This window comes from Tauraco erythrolophus, chromosome 17, assembly GCF_009769465.1.
Source record: "Tauraco erythrolophus isolate bTauEry1 chromosome 17, bTauEry1.pri, whole genome shotgun sequence".
Lineage (NCBI taxonomy): Eukaryota > Metazoa > Chordata > Aves > Musophagiformes > Musophagidae > Tauraco > Tauraco erythrolophus.
In genome coordinates this window covers 12,632,329-12,638,328 of record NC_141481.1, presented here as the reverse complement: position 1 = coordinate 12,638,328, position 6,000 = coordinate 12,632,329, and positions in this window count along the sequence as shown.

Genomic DNA, 6,000 nt, shown 5'->3' with positions numbered 1-6,000 from the left:
TTGTTCCCATCGTAAAAGCCGTGAGACAATTCAAGGAAACGGGACATGGCTGTTCGGGAGAGGCTCGGGGTTGGTGCGGGTCAGGGGAGAAACTGGCTCGCAGGACTCCGCTCCCGTTACAGCTGGCTCCGGGTCGTGCTACCGGTCATTTAAAACCCAAATTCCTGAGGAATCTTGCCATACTAAAGCCGAACAAACCAAAACAAACTCGGAGCAGAAGCCATTCCATAAGGTATTGCTTTTCAAGTGAAAGGAAGGTCAGGCCAAGCACCACAAACTTAAAAGCCCAGTCCTTTCTCCTGTGGAGTCAGGAGCAAAATTCCCGCTGACCTCAATAGGAGACGGATTGAGGCTTAAATACGGAGGAACGGGGACTGCAGTGAAACACCGACTAAGCTGCACTAAAAACAACTTGTTTAGAAATGCTGCAAGTTCAAATGTTTCGAATACCATCTGGTAGCCGGCAAGCCAAGTCTTCAGCAACGAGCTGCGATGCTGGCTTATCTGTTTACCCGGAGCTAGGAGAGCGAGGCAGAATTAAATTCTGGGTGGGGGAAAAAAAAAAAGGGATCGACAGGCATCTGATGCTATCCACAGGAGCTGAAAGAATACTTCCCTCTTTTCTTCTTTAGAAGAAAACAGCAATGATGGAAACCTAATGTTACTGTGAACGTTCATTAGTCCTAATGATTAGGTGCTGACAGCTCTAAAGAATGAGAAGAAAGCTCCTGATTAAAATGAAATAGGAAGAGCAAAGTTGTTCCTGCTGCCTTCTCTCCTGCCTGCCTTCCTTCCAGGTCTGGGCAGACAACTTCCAAAGCAGGAGACGGCTTCCTCTCCGTTCCCAGCTCCATCCCAGGTGTCTGTCAGCAGCGTAAGTGTATGAATCAACGAACCCAGCAAAGAGCTCCTGCAGCTGGCACGCCTGTACCTACAAAACTGTATTTTCTATGGACCAGATCGAGCCACTGAGTGCAAGCAAAACAAGCCAGCCAAGTAAAATTACTTTTTTTTTTTATTATTACACCTGTGTTAATACCTTAAATCACTGTGTTCCTGCTACACTGACCAGGTACCCGATACAGCTGCACCAGCAGAGATTTGCCCAGGCTGCAAAGGGACAATCCCTTCTGGTGGCCCCCTGAGAACACCCGCAGTGAGAGGGGATTCACAGCAGTGGATCTGCGGCTGTTAGTTCCTGTTAGCAACAGGAGGTCACTGCCATTTGTCCTGCAATTTTAAACCCGGGAGGAAGCGCAGAAAGCTTTCCATCCCAGCACTGCCCCGTCCCTCTTTCCAGCAGGCTGTACCACGCCTTGGATGTTGACCTGAGCCATTCTATCGCATCGTTCCCAGCCCACAACATCTCGGCTGTGTTGGCAGAGCCAGCATTCAAGGCCATTATTTGCAAAATGAGTTCAGCATCCGAAGCCGATAGCCGCGGCCCCTCCCCGGTAGCAGAGCGGTCCTCACGGAGAAAGCAGATGGTGGCAGCGAATGCAGTGAGTGGGAGTAGAGGGGCTGTTGCATGGCAAGGAGCGGGAGGATGACGAGCCGTGCTGCAGTGCCATGTCTGGTATGCAAGAGACTCTCCCAGCAAAGACAAGGCAGGCTCTGCCCGGCCACAGCTGCCCTCCCAACTAACCTAGGGAAGAGCGGCTGCCAGGAAGCTGCAGGAGGGCCTGTTCCACAGCCATAATGTGACTATCGCCCACACAGCGACTACCGCCACGTGGGGCTGAGCGCACCACTAATTAGCTAATGAGTTTGTTCCAAATGTCTGGCCCTGGTGTGAGTGACAACAGGAGCAGCACTTGAAAAGCACCGAACGGTGACAAGAACATTCGTCTCTTCCCACTGACCCCAGCCCCGCAATAGCAAATAGGTCACAAACAACAGTGCTTTACAGCGATCTAATCCTTCGGCCATATGTCAGCTGACTGAAAAAAATACAGGAAAAAAAAAAGCTGCACAGAGAACACCAAAAAGCTCTGCAAAAATGCTAAGGAAAACTTGATAAATATATCCCTGCAGTTTGAAATTTGATTTCCTCACTCTATTGTTTCTCATTTCCGGAGAGCTGGCTTGGTGGATCACATTTTCTGTCTCCAGTGCTTGTAACCAAACAAGAATGAATCTCATTATCCTGATGCATGGCTCTAGCTGTACGCAATCTGATCTCTAAATCACAGTCATTTTTGCTCCATTACTGATTTTCCTTCCCACTCCTAACCTACAGGTCTTCAAGGGAATCAATTCGAGAATAGAGACTAACATCATCTAATGAAGGTGTGTTTAGTGTTCAGCACTTAAGTCTGTACGAAGTAGCCAAGTAAGAATGTGTCTCGTGTCTCAGGAGGTTGGGCACCCTCTGCTTCTCAGCCTCCCTGGGGAGCCACATGCTTCCACAGGGGGTAAACAGGGACTTAAGCCCTTAAGTGCCCAGTTTTGGAAATCTGCTAATTAAATGAGAATCTGGGCAAATGCAATCATTATTGTCCTTAGAGCCAAGGAAGCCAGACGTTTCTCAACAAGCACAGGCCCTCTTCTGAATTTTCTGAGCTGTCTGCACATCGCTGACAGCAATACAGAATATATTCAGATTCATACAAAGTGATGTTCACCACAAGTTATTCCCTCCTGGATTCATGAATATTTCATGGAAATATGCAAAGCCTGAGTTACGCTCTTGTCTGCTTTGATTAGACACATAGATCCACAGGGTCTGCAGCCTTACCACACGTACGGGATGTGTCTACAAGCCGAGGAGAACCAAAATAAAAGTGTAGTTCTTATCATATTTAGTCTGCTTTCTTCAAACATCCTTACATGAGTGCAGTTATAAGGAAGAAATGGAGGAGAGTACAGCCCAGTAAGCCCGTACCTGAATTCAGCTGGAATCGACCCAAGATCGATCAGAACAGAGCATGCTTACAGCCAGTGTGAGGGTTTTAGTTTTGTTTGTGAGTAGACAAACTTGTAGAACTGTTTCCAATGCAAATGTTCATTTTGACAAGTTCAAAATTAATACACCTCTAATATGGGCTTTCAAACCAGACCTCTTCTGAACACGTTAGCAGATTCATGAAAAGAGGAGAGAGAATGCAACCCCAGCACATTCTGTTTTTCTCGAAATGAATGTGCACTGACAGTGCAAGATGCAGTGACGTTTGAAATGTGCTTAGTTCTAGTAATTACCAAGGGTTGTGTTTCTTTAGAAGTTAGAGCCCTTCTCATCTGCGGGCACCTTCCCTCATTCCTTTCTCCTTACTGCTCCGTAGGTGCAGTTTCTCCCCGTGCCGCATCGAGAAGCCAAGGCTACTGTGTTGCTTACATTAAATCCTACTAAAGCCTCAGGGTGAAATTCCACAACAGTTTTAATTGACCTAAGTCAGGGTGTTGTGGTTCCTGCCCTTCCTCCACCACTCGTTCCCATTCCCTCCCTACCGCCAACACCAGCTTATACCGTCTGTGGTGAAGACTAATCGCTTTTTTTTGGTGGGGAGGGTTACTTCTCAGCCAGTTTAGCTCCCTGAACCAGCTCACCAGAAGGTCAGATGTGCACCCACAACAGCAGAAGGGAGAGGACAGGACCACTGCAAGGCCCCACTGACTGATGAGAAGGTGTTTTTCTTGTTCAATAAGATACAAGCAGTACGTTTGTCCTAAAGAGTCTGGATTTGCTGCTTGCTCCCAGGCTGGGAGCACTCATCCATTGGGAGTCTCTGCATATTTTGAGCAGCAGGCTCAGGCCCAGGGTATTTGTAGAGAAGATGGGCTTGTTTAGCGTCACCATCTGGTTCTCCAAAGTCAGTCGCCAAGTCAGAGCCTGCAAGCCCGTGCTGGAAGACAAGAATTCCCTTGCGGTTGGTACAGCTTGTACCACTCCTTTTGACTTCCTCTTTGCTGCGATGAGAGGGTTTCCTGTCAGGAAGGAGCTGATGGACACCATCACCCCTTAGAGTTCCTCTTCATCATTCCTGCAGCCACTCAAAGAATGTCACCCAAAGAGTCAGGCCCTCCCTTTTGCCCCGGGCCCATCCTCAGACCCGTCGAGGCTTCATAATAACAGTCAAACCTCAGAGTGACTTGTGTTGTTGCACAAGGATCTCACATGGCCAGGAATTATCCTCACTCCTCCCAGCTGTTTCTCACCTTGAGGGAAACCACCCTGTGGGGCTCATGAGGAGGAAAGTATCAGGAGAGCAGGGGGAGCTGTGCTTCTGGCTCTGTAGCATCATCTGGAAATCGGGTCTCCACTCTTGCTGGTAGGCTGAGACGGTGGTTTAGGCTGGTCCTGTCTGGCTGGGTAGGAAGGCAAAAGACTTCGTATTCTAACAGAAGAGGGAGAGGAAAGGTGAAGTGTACCTACAACCAAGCAGTCAGCCAGAGATGGCTGCTGTCAGAGGACATGGTACACACAAGTACAGAGAGTTTCACATTTAAGCACAAAAATTTAGGGCCCATGAGAAAAGCACCACCTTGCCCACAGGAGGTAAGTGCAGCAATTCATCAACCCCTTAGCTGGGGTGAATCTTCCATCATGTGTGCTCTGCTCCCAGAGCACCCGACAGCAAGCTGTGCCTGGCAGCACAGGCTGGCTGGAAAACCACATCTGTTTATAACCCTGGGAACTAAGTTGTGTAGCTACAATGTATGGCTACAGCTAATTGTAGCTCAGAAATCTCATAATATCACTCTCAAATCACAGCAGCAAAGGTGGGACCCCTGAAGCACGCCAAGTACTGGAAGCCACCAGTGTTTTGAGCTCTCTTTTAAACCAAGGGATTGGTAACACAGTGCCACCATGTCCCTGGATTGCAGCTGGATTCCCGTTGCTGATTATCACAGCTGAAAAGCTGGTAGTTTTTCCCCTAGACAGATGAAAACTGAGGGCTGTCTATTTGGTTTGTGTTTGCACAGCACCCAGCCAGTCGCTTAATTACTTGGCCCAGTTTCTAGATTTCCGATTCCCACTTCTGCAAGTGACTTCCTCCATTCCCAAGCTCACAAATCCAGTTGCAACTTTCATATCTGCATTCACGGTCGTGACTCTGAGCTTGCTGCTGCTGCCCCATCACAAAGAGCATCTCCCCCTCAACAGGGCTTCCCAGGCGTTCTCATAGTGCCAAAACCTAACAACAGTGCAGAGCTGTAGATGCACGGTCCCTGGGTAATCAATAAGCAGATTAAAAAATTCACCAGCTGGGCTGGAAGAGATTCATGACAAGCCATCAGGAGTCCACGAAGCAAACAAGCTGCACAGCACTGCCGGCAAGAATTTCTCAGGAACGTGTTCAATTCTAACACTACGACCAAGCTCCGTGTCCTGCTGAACTGCTCTTCAAGCTCCTCGAAACCAGAGGGCTTCCTTGGTTGAAGAAAAATGTCCATCTTCAACAACAGCAGGTTTCAGTAGCCATTTGAGCATCATGGCTAGTCAAGCAGGTTATAATTGGCTGTAATTAATACTCCTACCAGCTTCTACATTCTTATGGACTGAATGAGATGGAGAAAAACAGGATTGCTCCCTGACCTTGCAAACATTAGACGAAGTCAAAGGAACCCATTCCCTTCTGATCTTTAGAAATCAAACACTGCTGTGATCAGAGAAGGTAAAAGCAAACACCAGTGCTGCTGGGAACTGGCTGTGCACAGCCCAGTGTCTTCTGGGGCACAAACCACAACGGCCTCAACCTCAATCAAAAATAACTGCGAAGCAAGTTGCTACAGACAGCAGGTTTCCTCCATCCCTCAAGAAGGCTCTTTTTATGCTTACATGTCACTCGGAGCTCACTGGGAGGTGGGGAGGGGGGGTGCAAACCGTGGTGCAGCCACAATAGATTTTTAGCAATACTGAAAGTGGCCTTTGGCAAGATGTGTAAACTGAATAACACAGTTGGTAAGGGTGAAGGCAAAAAAAAAAAATGTCAACTGCCTGATGCGTTGGAAATCCCACATCTGTCACCGGTGGGCCGGAAAAACAGTTCGTGACACCTG